Consider the following 14,532-nt stretch of genomic DNA (forward strand, 5'->3'; position numbering starts at 1 on the left):
AGTCGTATGACTGAATGTCGAGTTGAGAGGAAATCTAATGTGACGCCGCAGAATGAATTTTCTCGCGTCTCTCGCGTGCAGCTCGTCGCGATTTCCGGCATTCCGATACGCGCGCTCGATATCAATACCAAGACGCTCGCCAAGTATCGGAGAAAGAAGATAATAAAAAGGCGAGAGCGGAGAGGGTGCGCTAGAGCAGGAGAGCGAGTCTCATTGACTTTTATATGTGGAGCGCGATGGCGAAACGCGCAGAGAAACGCGATTGGCGGCAGTACGTAGGCGGGAATTCGTTGCGTAAGCGCTCGGCACCTCGATGCATTATTACATTATCAGCCAGGCGCGTTATTATGTTATCATTTTTCGAGGAGCTCGGGGGGGAAACCGCCGGTGAGGAAATTTAATTATACGCCTTAGCGAGGTAGTCGACGTCGGCGCAGGAGAGCGGAAAAGGTTCGAGATAAACGAACCGCATTTTTCGCCGATACGCCCTCATAGCTCGCGGCTGTGTCGATTGCTGACGCGTCTCATCAGCGCCATATCCTTGCCTCTGTGCGCGGCTTTATATGTCTTTTCCTTTTTATATGACATTTCCAGAGGAGAATGAGAAAGAAATTCTCCGCAGGCCTCGACGAGATTGATCGTGGAAAATCCGTCGGCTTTTTTATGCGCTCCCACCTTTTATTAATCTCATCCCTGCGAAAGCGTCATTGTTTCGCGCGTTCGCGGTCGTGAAACACGTGACGATTTTTTCGATTGCTCTTAGAGAGCTGCGAAAAGCTCCAAATCCTATTCATATTGGACGAAGGAAAGCCGGCTGAGCGCATCAGATTTGCAGCGAAACGCCCTTTTTATACCTCGTTACGCCGCGGTGCTAGTAAACTACGTCCTCCTTACATCGCCGCGATAAGAATGAGAATGTTCCTGAAGATTCCCCGAAGATTTCACGATGCTTCTTATGATCGGCACTTATCGTCGTATGGCGAGATTTTTTCCCCGCCGCTCCCGTGGTCGGATATGCCCTAATTCGCCCTCTCTTGCGAATATTGATAGGAAACCTTCTTCTTCAAACATACAAAGCACATTTGAAACATTCGAAGCATTTTTATCTATTGTACAATTTTGCCATCATCCCCAAACACACCTCAAGTCTGCGAGTGTCTCGAGATTACCCGTCACTTATCGGGCATTTACATTAATCGCGAACTATCAACGGCGTGCGCAATAAACGCGCGGCACAGTCATATGCGCATTCTACATAACTCAGATCGACTGTACGTTCAGTCAGGGACGTTCTTCGTCTCGCGAACGACGCAGGGCATTCGAATACTCGCGGAAAATTCCTCGGATGCCCAGAGGATTTTCATAGTCGACGGCTTCGCGCCGTGCTGGCGCCGCTTCATTTCCGCGTCTTTGAGATCGTCGGACCTGACTGCTCGCGCGCCGGCCACGGCGCGTGCTTCATTGGCGTAAAAATCGCCAGGGACAAACGTGCCGAATCCTTTTTGCCGAATCGCGTGACCCGACGACACCGCGGGGAAAACGAGGAGCGTGCATCGCACTTTTCTTACTGGTGAGTGAAAGGCGATATTAAGCTGAATCGCTCGTAGCTCGCTTCGGCTTATGCAACAACCTTCGCGACGGCGGCGGCGGCGGCGGCGGCGGCGGCGGCGAAATGAAATTTGGACGTTGCACGCGAGTGCAATTTCTTCTTGTTCTAACATTCTTGCGGCCGCGCTATCCGGATATCACTTCAGGGAATGTGCATTCGCATGATTACTAACGAGCTTTTAAATCGTTGCCCTTTCTTATCACCTTTGTGTGCGTTTCCTATTTTGGGATATTATCCCAAGTGTTTTCGGTGTAATGCGGAAAGCTGTTTAATTAAAATTATAATTTTCAGCGTCGAAAATTTAGCAAGAGAAATTTACACGCGGATCTGCCAAATTGTGCCGACAAATTTATCGCATTTTAAACTCCGTTGATTTATTTACGTTAAGGAGTGCATTGATATCGCCAAGCGATCAAAAAATTTCCTATTTTTGTATCGAGTACACGGATTTTAACGTTCATCATCCAGTTTATGTCAATAATATTAATATCCGATTGGAGATATGTCAATACTTTCTATAACATACGCTAAATTTAATATTTGTGACTATTGAATTTAATCGTTTTTTCTGTTTTTTTCTTTTTTTTTTACGTCGTTTTTTTACATCCATTTAATGCCGTTTCGTCAGATATTTTCTATTCGCGGATAACAACGATTAAATAGATAATTGACTGTGACTCGGGGACATTAATGGACAAGCTCTCGACTCGTGGTCGCTGCATTAAAGTTAAGAATAAAGTTATGAGAAGTCGACGAGGGTAGAATAATAGCCGAGATTTACTACAATGAAAAACAGTCTAAATGCATCGACGAAATACGCGGGTTTCCCTAATGTTTCGTCGGCGAGATTAGCACTCGTGCGAATAAGTAAGTCCTAAAATCAACGATTACGCGACCTCGTCGAGAATTTGTCGCGAGTCCTCGCTCAAATCGTATCTCGATCTCAAAGTTGTTGGATATCGATAAGTGATTCAGACAGTCGCGTTTCCGAGTTTCGAAGATGAATCATGAAGTTGTAGAGAAAGTTCAAGATTATTAAACTTCGCGGTCGGATTTTGGTCTATATAGCTTTAATCTGAAGCCACTTTGACTACACCGAGGCTTCATCGTTTCCATGGAATTGAGTTAATTACGTGCTTCATTAATTTCCACTGGTGCGCATTCTCTTATCAATCAACGCGCATGACTCTGCGTAAATAATGCACGAAATTCATGATGTACATGTAAGATGTTTCGTATACCTTGGCCTCCTGAAATATACCTGTCGTGTTTGATGATGCAATAAAATGTCGATGGTATGAAGAAAGCATACATTTTTTACTTTTTCATTTTACCCGAACATGTATTTCCCACGTGAAGAATCATCTGTCGGTTATATTGTTATAGATTACTGAAATCCATTCGATGCTGGCTATAAAATTGTCTACAAACAAAAATATATGATTTCATAAAAAAAAAAATTATCTTGATCTTGAAATCTTTGGAGAAATAACCTTCAGAAAAAATATTTCTATTTCTATTATCACTTTTTTCCAGGCATTTGTTCGTATCATTAATTAAATCCAACAGAAATATTGCGAGTAGTCAAAATATATGAAACATCCTGTATATACATAACGCAGGATTCTAGCGGAAAAAAATGATTAATTCTTATGCTCGTTACGCTTTCTATCGTAGGCAGATGATAAATGAATATTACTCACCGACAGTTATGGCGCGTCAATGAGAGTCAAGTGCATAGCAATGCGCAGAATTGTTTGTACGCTCATACTTTAATTTTCGGGGGTTTTCGCGAGAGGAGGCGTAAAAGTGCCGTGCTTATTTTACATTGACTCGACGCAAGATGCGATTGCAACAAGTTCGAATTTTATTTATCACGCGGATGTAACACGCGCGCGCACGAGCGCATAAATATACGCGCGCCTTAAGCGCGGCGCCGCGGAATGCGATGCATTTTGCAATTATCGTACATTAGCTGCGTCTATATCGAGAAAACCGATTTGAAAGGCCGATAAGGGCATGTGGAATATAATTGTAAGTTCGAATAAGTGCGCGTGAAATAAAAGCTACGTTGCGCCAACGCGATTTCACGCGCAATGTGCGCAGACACGGGCGGATTCCAAGGAAATCACAATAAGGCCGTCTTAACCGACTATCGCTCTTTAATCGTTGGCGTTAAAGAATCTTCCGTATATGCCGTAAAAGGAAAGGCAATTACCTATATAATTATCCGAATCGCGAGATTCAGTACGATATTTATTTGAGTAAAAGGAAGAAATTTCTCTCTCCTGAGTTTTTTCCTAAGTAGCAGAAACGTGTCAAATGAAAACTGATGGACCATATTTGATCGATTCAAGTTTATTATTAGGCTGGAGTTGATTATCGTGAATTATTATGTGATGCATTAATTAAAATATTGTTAATTTCGTCATACCTAAATGAATTTAAGCAACAGATAGAAATATTTGATTATTAAAGTCAGAGATAAATTCGAATTTAGTGCGCTTCCTCTTGCGCGATTTTAAATTATCTCATTTATATGGGTTTTTGCATAATTAACACGTGACGAGCCTTTCTATTTTAATGGGAATATAATCGCATGTGTTTCTCATATTTATTTTATAAGTATTAAATACACGATATTTCTGTGCGTTTTTAATACCGCCTGAATTCTTTGATAATTTTCTTTGTCTTTTTTTGTTTCGTTAAATATCTTGTCGTCTTAAGCTTTCTTTACGCGTATCTTGTCGTCTTAAATCACGTTGTTTAACGCGTTTAAACGCGTTAAGTGATATCGAAATGCATCAAATGACGTGATTTCAGATGACAAGAAAAGCGTGAAGAAAGCTTCAGCTTATACATGTCAAAATAACACACTCGGGTTTACAGTGTATTGATCCGCGAAATTCGCGGTAACAAAACGGAAAATATATATTAACGTCGCTTTGAGAACATGCTGTCTTTTGAAAGGCGCAAGGTCGACTGACTTTATGAGGTCTCTAATTCTGCAATCAGCTTCATGAAGTTTCTAATTGTTTAACCAAATTTTGGACGCATGCGACGACGAAACGTGCGCGTATCCGAGTACCTCGTTGCCGCTGAATTACAATTTTACTTTATACAATTTCATCGTCGCGAGCTCTCTCTCTCTCTCTCTCTCTCTCTCTCTCTCTCTCTTCTTTCTCCTCCTGCTTCTCTATCCTCCAACACTCCGTCATGATATTTGCATACTTCTTATTCGTACGCATCCTCACGAAAGAGGGACGCCTTGTTGATTGACTTGACACAGTTTGCACGATCACCGTATTCGGCGCAAACACGTCACGAAGGTGGACGAGGTAATTGTTTTTTCCGCGCCTTAAAATACGCCTTCGAAATAGTCACTTACTCGTGACTTCATCCGTTCAAGTGTATAATTAGCATGATTTACAAAGAAGGAGATATCCGCGTTACTTTTTAATTTATGCAAACGACCACGTGAAAAAGATAATCTGATAGGCGTAACTGATTTTCAATTCTCTAGCAGATAAAAACTCAGAAGAAACAAAAAGATTCATCTAAGAGCTTTCTATTCAGTCAATTGTTCTCACATTAGTTAATAACAGAGATGTTGTTTCTTGTCATCGAGTTCCCTCTGCGTCTCATTCTGTTGTAACGAACCGAGATTTTCTTTCCCGTACAGGTCGATTCCTTATTTTCTTATTAATTACACGCTTCCGCGTTCCATGTTAATCTTACGGGATACCTGCTGAAAATCCAGAAGCAAATGAAGCTGAGATGCAACTTGGAGATTATAAAATATTCAAATATTCAATTCTCGAAGGAGCGGGTTTTGCGTCAAAGTGGACTTCGAATGCCGCGCGAAGCATTACCGAGCTCAAGGAGCTAAAGACGGAGCTTCGTTTGCTATGTTAGCAAAGGACTCGAGATGGATCGTATCGATGATCTGTGAAATTTTCCTGCTCGTCTACGACGATGCCTCGCAGCAATGTAAACGGCGGGCAGGCTCCGCCGGTTTACTTACAGTAACAATAGCAAGACGTTCATCAAACCGTAACAGTCCTTACTCCTTCGACAAACTGTAGCCATCATGCTTGATTCATGGATCCAGTGATTCCAGTGAATTTGCCCCTTGGCTTTACTTAACCGGCGAATCGCGCGGGGGGTAGATATTATCTGGGAAATTAAAGGTCCAAGACGGCTAATTTTGTCGAGACCTTCACGAGTTCGCCGGCACAAAAATATTTTTAATAAACGAGACAGAAGCTTTTAATTAACGAAAGTGGTAAGCCAGCTGTATAAGCTCGGCTTATTAATGGATTCAGCTGGATATACGGCAGCTGCGCGGCTCTCGTTACTTTTCATCCTTTCATGAGGATGTTGAGATTGTTCTAAATTTCTGCGTGATACATCCTCACGCTGAGAATCCTGCAAACAGATAGTTTAAGGTGTAGAAATGTAAGTGGCCAGATCTCCGCGAGCGCGAGGAGATTCGACGAATTTATACGGTCGTAAAACCTCGGGTACTAGATCGCGTGACTACAACGTGGAGGTAGGACAGATCGATCGGAGTTGGGTTGGAAAGTAAGAAAGCGAGACCGGAAACGTAATGAAGAAGCGTCGACTAATTAACACACCTAGTGTCAAGATACCTTTGTAGCCTAGTGATTACTAAGCCTCGACTACAAATCCGACGGAGCCAGATCTATGGAGGGAGAAGAGACATTCACCGTACTGTCGTTCGTTTAAACGAACAACTGCTAAATTTAGATAATCAAATCGTGAACACGAAACTCGTCGATACGATAATACGTTAAAACGTTTGACAAAATTGCGACATCTTTATGGTAAGGAGTTCCGTGTGACACTACGTGCGGAGAGAATGTACGAGGAGACATAAAGTTTTACGGTGTTTCAATATCCAAGAGCGTTATCATACGGCAGTGCATTATCATATGATCCTGGCGAGAGATGCTTCTACGTTCAGCGGAGTTGACAATGGAGAGGTGTATTCTATCCTATAGCTGATTTCGAGACGATACGACGGGATCAGCGCAAACAACGTTTTCCAACAAATTTCGACAACCCCAACGGCGGAGCGGATTAAAGCCGGGAATAACGAAGGGAAGTCTCCTAGAGGAACATTTAAAATTAAGAAAATGTAATACACAGTGGAGGTGAGATTAGAGGGAAGGATAAAATTAATGTTTCCCCGTTAGCTCTGCGTAAAAACAAAACAAAAAAAATCAGCTGTAACGCGCCGAATGAAAAGAGACACAAGAAATGGACAATGCGGTTTCAAAGTCCTCTTCGGCGTATCTCATAAATCTTATTTATCTCCCGAACCCGACAGTAAAAAATGTGTTCAGTCCAGGACCGCTCGTGCATACTGACTGTTTCCCCTCGTGCCTGTCCTAAATTTAATCTCCGGGGAAGCCACTTCATCCTCAACGTTCGAATTTGTCGCGGGACTAATCACAGCGAGAAAAAATAACGAGACAATCGTGTTATTATAATATTGTCACTCGCGTGTTATCGCGTTGTCACGACAGCGTTGGCGACAACAACGGTCGCATAACTCAATCCTGACGCGCTGAAATTGCCTGGTTAGGCCGCTCTGCGAAGAGCCAACCGTCAACCAACGTTTCTAGTCTTTCATTTTCAGCTTTCAGAGGTGGAGAGATTCAGGGCAGAAAGAGGATGAAAGATAAAGCGGCGAGCGGTTGTGTTCCCTTGAATATGCAACGAAATAATATATCGCCAGTCCGATATCCAATACATCTCCAACAATGAGTTCCCTTTCGAATTATCGCGCTTTTGTTTCCCCGCTATTCGGTATTTTCTGTTCTCTTCAACTCTTTCTCGCCCATCACCCGCAATTTCGGCACGAAATCGCAACGAGGAACTCGCGGAGCGTTAAGGGATTGTGGATGTGTTATTTCGACGCACAAATTCACACACACGCACGCGCGCGCGCACAATTACGGTATTATCTTATTAAAAGAATATTGAGTGAGCGACACTTATACAGGTAAATTAAATAAATCGACCCATCTCTCTAAAATCAATTTCAAATTTACGCATTTTTATGCGATCGATGATATTTAGAATACGATATTTTTCTCTCATGTATATTATGTCGGATTAAATTTACAGATAACGGAGAATTCATCGGAAACGAAAAGTAGGACACGTACATATACACACATCCCTCACGGGTGGAAAACTTGTTAATGGAAATTTTTAATTATTGAATAGCTAAAATGTATTTACCGCAGCGATTGAAGTTAATTACGAAGTGCATTTATTCTGAAGCGCTGCCGCATTAAGAGATCGATATATTCGCACCTTGAAAAAACAAATTATAGAATTAACGAAATAAACAAGTGTGCGTATATGAAATTGGAGCAATTCGCGCATCATATAGCTCTCTAAATAATCCGTTCTGTTAAAATTTCATTCGTGAAAAACTGAAATTTATATGATATGACCACATCTCAAAACAAGATGCACCTTCATAGCAATGCGATAGCAATGCAACTGCAGAATGCGCGCAAGGTCAATGAGACTGACGTGCGATGAAAGAGGCAAAGGCAGAAACGAATCGAAAAACATGAAAGAGGAACAGACGCGCGTCACGACAATACGAGAAAGCTTGTAAGGGGATAAGAAGGCTCAACTGCCTTAAAAGACGATTCTAAGATACGAGCTAGAGAAAATAAGAAGAGAGGAAAAGAGAGTGAAAGAGGCAAGAGTAAAATGGAAATGAACGAGATAGAAGAAAGAACAAAGTAAGGCATAGGCTGATAACAAAAGATGCATTGTTTGAGACAAGGAAGTCGCAATGGAAGACTCGTCTAAATTGTTAAAATCCGGTAAGTAATCGAGAGAGAGAGAGAGAGAGAGAGAGAGAGAGAGAGAGAGAGAGAGAGAGAGAGAGAGAGAGAAAGAGAGAGAGAGAGAGAGAGAGTAATCCAGAATGTTGGACTGACTTTTTTTTCTTTTAATATTGAGTGAGTGCAAAAATTTTGATAAATTTCATGATAGAAAAATGTGTATGGACTAAATAACTTTATTAAAAGCTGTTTATTCTCGTTCTTTATTAAGTAATCGCCATTCTTTTTTTATTATGTTTGATGTGTAGGAGGGGGTGGGTAATAATAACGGCTCTTTCGGAAACAAGATACTGAAACGTAAAGTAATTGGGGCGTATATTTCCGATTGCATGTTATTGGGGCCAAGGGCTAGGCTAGATTAAAGATGTTTATCGATATTCGAAATTATCGAATATTCGATATTTTTTTATTTTTTCGATATACAAATATCGAATAGAAAAGATATGAATAAAAAATCGAATAATTATATTTTTCAGCGAATATTTATTGAATATTTTTTTTAAAGTGATTTTTTTAATATAAAGCTAAAGTCAGTAGCAGTACGGTGCTTGTTTTCATGCTAGTTTTAGTGACATACTAGAAATGTTACATTCTGATTGGCTGCGTTCAGCAGAACAAAGTGATCAGTGAGCACTTAGTGATTCTCGCTCCTGATTGGTAAATACTTCTGCGTCTATGAAGAATCTAAAAGAATGCTCCAGTCACAGACAATAATCACTAAGCGCTCACTGATCATTTTGTTCTGCTGAACGCAGCCAATATTACATATAACGTGCATGTTAATAGTAATTTCCTACTCAACAATAACAGTTATATTGTTGAGTAGAAAATTACAACTAACATGCACGTTACATGTAATATTAGGCCTGTTCGTTTTGTCTGCACTGTTGAACTGGTGCAACAAGTTGAAGTGAGAAAACCTACGTTTGTCTCACTTTTTAACTTAATGCATCAGTTCAGCAGTGCAGACAAAACGAACAGGCTTATTGTGTTTGCTGGGTTCTTATTGGCTACCGATTATTGGCTATTCGATATTTATTCGATATTTTGACTGCTTATTCGATATCGATATGGTTACTTTTAAATTTGGCGAATATATTCAAATGCGATATTTTTTCTCGATATCGACATCTCTACGGCTAGACTGTCGGACCGCTGTCCGCTCGCTGTGCCTCGCATCTTCCTTTGTTTTCGCGGGGGAAGACGCTTTTCTCCTCCCGCGAGCGATTGGTCGTACCCCTCGCGCGCTCGTCGTGCGCTTCGCACGTGTGCTTCTAGGAATCGCGGCGTCTAGCAGTCGTTACCCGGAATCTGCAACTCGTCCAGGAAAACAGAAATTCGCGTCTCGCTCCTATACCTAAGATTACTACAGATGTATCATACATACATTAACATGTTTGTGATGACATAAAATGGATCAATCACAGCTTGAAAAATCCATCAAGATTTATGCTTACTCATTCTTACTCATATTCGTCCTATTTCCATTTCTATTTCTCTATTAATCAAAAGTTGAAGATCGTAGAAGATTTGTAGCGCGCAAAATTTCTCCTTGTAGGAGAATTCTTTTCGTTTAACGTGCGTATAATTTTTTGCCACTTTCCTTAAATATACGGAACACATTTACAAGGCGTGTGTGATTATTACAGTCGCGTTTGATTACGAATTATGTACAAAATTTGACAGTTTCTCTGTATATTCGCATTTAGTTATCTCTATTGTAAATTCCGCGTCGGAAATTTCTCCGCCGCGCGAAATTATGGGATATTTCTTGCATGTTACAGCGAGAAGCCAGGTTCTTTGGATCATTTTCCGAATTCTATCACTCGTTAGCTGACGTTTGTTTTCATTTCTCATGCGTGCTTTAAGGTAAGTTTTGCTCTACACAAGTGCAGCGTAACGAGTCGCACCATGTGTGCGAGTACCAGCAATAAGCAACAGCTGGTCCATGTCGTATCTTCTATCCGAATAATTCGCGTGTTATAAACCCCTCTTCTCGTATTCTCCCTTCTGTTGCCGTTTAATACTTTTCATATCGCGCAGACCGGATCTTTGTGTTCTATCTCAACTACCCCGTGCCTCGCGAGATAAATAATATAAAAGTATCGTTAGAGCTCGTAAGAGGGAATTTATGCGAAACATTTTCAAAAATCCACGTGCAAGCTACACGTGTCGGTCAAATTAATATCTCGTGGGAATCGTTAGACACACTTAAAGGTAATATCAATTTTCTAAATTGCAATAATATTCGCTTATCGTGTGCGGTAATGTTACACCGAATACGAGCTTCAGCGAATACACAGCTTATTACGAATTTCTATATCGAATGGTAATCACGTGGAGCGTGCATGCGATCGCTACGCCGACATCGCCGCACGTAAATGCACGTGAATGCACGTGAATGCACGTGTGTGCAACGCGCGCCCACTTCGTGCGTGCGCGCGTTGCGCCAAGTTCTCGTAATAAAACCGGACCTCAGCGTCTACGCCTTTTCCCGTTCTGCAGCCTGTTCTCGTTTCGATCTTCGCAGGAAGCATTGCCGCCGCGAATTAGATCATCCACCGACGAGAGCCGTGAGATAGTCCGATTGAATTTCCGAATGCCCTAGAAACACAATCCTGAAACGGGTGCTCGCCTCTAACGTAACGGAGCCGGGCTATTTTATCGGGATTGATTACGCAGCGCAACGAAATTCAGTTTGCGACTAGGCTGGCGTGATGGATTAAAAATGTCCGGAACTGATTGTTATCAGCGGCGAATGATACTCGGCATCGATATGACATCGGCGAATTTTAATTTTGCCTGCTTCCTGCGTTTTTACGCGTACGCGTGAACATTAGCAGATTCAAATTTTTCTCGGATTTCTAATTTCTTTTATAACTTCCCGTTGTGGCAAAGGCTAATAACAATTATAGATATTATTACAGATATTATGAGCACGGAATATCGGTAATAAAGCGGGAGTCGTGCGATCGCGGTTTACAATTACAGGATGTTATTATAGATATTACGAGCTCGGAGTATACTACTAGCTGTTATATAAACTGTCCTTTTTTTCTTCTTTTTCCTTTTTAGTTCATACCAATGAGAAGAACAGAGGTAGTGACCGCGTTGCGGGGAGAAATGGCGTGCGCCAATAGTTCCAGCAGATCGGTACACGTTGAGCTGGTGCTCGCGAGGTATCCCGGTGCAACTACATTTGTGTGAGTGTCATTACTCTCGTCATGCTCCATAGGAACACTTTCACTGCCTTTTAGCTTAAAGTCCATCGAACACGATCGACTATACACGTTGCGGGAAAATCTGCTAGCAACGTTCGGTCGATCCGTGATCTTTTTGCAGTTTGCAAAATATGCTGTCATTAAACGTTATACGCGAAAGAAAGAATTGTTTATGACGCAAACGGTATCTCGGGGCATGGTTTTTCTGTATTATGCGCTGTGTTGTTAATTGCATATTCATGCATCATGTAATTCTGATAGTTAAGATTTTGGCACTTCAAATAATATAAATGAAGTTTATTCAAATATTTTTTAAATATTTAGTTCCTGAAGTACAGGTCAATATGTCTCATTCCTCATATTAAACTTTTTAGAAATTGACTGACACAAGTTATATAAGAAAAAAAGAAGAAGAAGAAGAAGAAGAAGAAGAAGAAGAAGAAAAAGAAGAAGAAGAAGAAGAAAGGAAAAGTATTATTGGCAAAGACAAGGAGTCACGTGAGGGCAGTTGATGTACTAAAATTCGTCCGACGGCAATGTTAGATCATAATGTAGTGACAGGAAGTACGGCGAAGGGTTTAATGAACGATCTCGTAATCACGGACGTGCGTAGCAAGTAGTGCCAGCAATGTACTGTCTGAGAACCCATGTCAGTTAATTAACCTCAACGGAAGCCTATTCTTCACGTCGACGGTTTAATTAAACAACGGTTATCTGGCGAATTAAGATAATACCGCGTATTTGTAATCGAAGACGGAAGAGACGTGCCATTTAACAGAACGCAGCGATAAATCACACAAAAATATATGTAATAGCTGTTATATATCTCCCCTTGTTAGATATAACGAAATATAATATCGTAATAAGTGATACACTTAAGTATAAAAAAACGTTTCATGAATTCAGTAGTGCCTATAAACATTTCGACCGAGACATTTATAGGCCTTTTAAAATGGGCGTAGGTGTTAATCCGGAGAAAGGCAGAAAAGTTGCAAAAGATCTTTAACGTGATAACATAGAGCCAGTTTTATGGGACGGTAAAACTTGGAATTCCGAGTTTAAAATCGCCGACTTTGAAATACTTTGATATGACTTCCGTTGCAAGCGTTAACGAACCACAAGGAACCATATCGGTGGAAATTTATTTGGAGATATTCTCTCGATTGCACAGGAAAGCAAAACGTTTCCTTCAATAATCTCGCCGTAATCGCAGCCATTACCAATTAGGAAATTAATGAGAGAGGTTAAAGCGCGGTTGCGAGAAATCACGCTGATTTTTAACGAAAGCACACCGATTGATTCGTTCGCTCTCATTTCCCCATCAGGACAATGGATCATCGAAGGTAAATTAGGACAGTCGTTTTGCATCGATTTACATGGACGATAAATTGTTCCTAAATTGCATGCCATTCTCTCATCAAATAGCATAGCGACGAGTTAACACAATATAGTCGATTAGAATCTATGTTTGGAATCTATGTTTTGTCATCGTTCCCTTCTGACTTTATTAGTGTCTCAATATTCTTTACATTCTGCTGTAACTTTACTCTCAGATTAGATATCTGTTATTTATTGTCCATCGTAAATCAAATAGTTCGTCTCTTATTCGTGGTTTCCTATTTGTAATTTTTTATTGCATCTTGTCCTTTAGTGTCGAAAATGGAGCAGAACGTCTCGGCCGAGTTGGTAGCTGGACAAAATCCAACTCGCCTTTCGCCCGCGAAATTCAAGACTGGAGTGCGGTACGCGGCATATCGATTTCCACCTACGATGCTTTTCTATCGTGCGATTCCGGCTTGTTGCGGGTCATACATAACGTTGCAGCGAAGGCGTAGTCGTCGACACGCCCGAACAATTCCCACAGCATTGGAGAACCGAAGCGAATGGTCACCATTATGGTGCTCACCGTGACATGTTACCAGTAGTCAGATGGTAAGTTTAACTATTGCTTAATCCCACTTTTTAAAGGATATCCACGACAATTTGCACACAATGCAAATTGCTTGCGTATTGAGTAATACTAATTAAATTTTTTAATCAATATTAATAATATTTTTTATAGAATTCTTATTCTTGATGCAAATAATGCAAGATCGCTAAGAATTTGAAATAGCTATTTCCAATACTTGTCCAATACTTGTCCAATCGTTGAAGTTAAATCATGAAAATAAGTAATCAGGACTAAGATGAAAAGTAGGATATTGGAGAACCGTAATTAAACGTGTTTGCGTCGAGCGTAAAGCGTATTAATTGCCAACGTTTTTACAAATTCCCCAAGTTAAAGAAACAATAATAAATTTGTACCTCTGTTTAATTAAACATGTTCAAAAATTTAAAAAGTTCACGACAAAGCGGATAAAAAATATGGAGAGCGAATAAGTAGAAGATTTATTGATAAATGGCCACTTTGGAGGAAGCGATGAAATAAATACAATCACTATAGATGACTTAACTTCTGCAAATTTTTTTCAGAAAAAAGAATCGTCGTTCCCCTCAAGAAAAATTTATCGACTTAAAGTTGAAATCAACTATGTAAGTAATTTCACGTCCATAAGATATTTATAGTCGCAAGTTGCCCGACTCGTTTATCTGCAGGAAAAAAAGAATTGTACGTCGAAAATTCATCGCAAGGATAAACATGTATAGCTATTAAGATAATCGATAGTAAATATTAAAAAGTCATAGAGACACATTCACGATCGATGAAATGTGCAACAGTTTCACCGTTTCCGAATTGATTGCAGGACTCAGATGGAGCGAGTAATTCGAGGAGGATTCCGTATTTATACCACAGCGCGCGACAAAC

General features: G+C 40.7%; 1 long non-coding RNA gene across 2 annotated transcripts; it reads left to right on the forward strand.

Annotated features, from left to right (window-relative positions):
* The first annotated feature begins 770 nt into the window (after nt 1–770).
* LOC105185636 (uncharacterized) lies at nt 771–12,789 on the forward strand. Of its 2 annotated transcripts, XR_003113939.1 has the most exons (5): nt 5,997–7,640; nt 7,766–8,484; nt 10,290–10,374; nt 11,581–11,708; nt 12,101–12,789. It is a non-coding gene; the product is annotated as an uncharacterized LOC105185636 (long non-coding RNA). The 2 variants fall into 2 exon arrangements; XR_849963.3 differs by lacking the exons at nt 5,997–7,640; nt 7,766–8,484 and adding an exon at nt 771–1,570.
* Nucleotides 12,790–14,532: the final 1,743 nt, after the last annotated feature.

The sequence above is a fragment of the Harpegnathos saltator genome, unplaced genomic scaffold, assembly GCF_003227715.2.
Source record: "Harpegnathos saltator strain DR-91 unplaced genomic scaffold, Hsal_v8.6 scaffold694, whole genome shotgun sequence".
Lineage (NCBI taxonomy): Eukaryota > Metazoa > Arthropoda > Insecta > Hymenoptera > Formicidae > Harpegnathos > Harpegnathos saltator.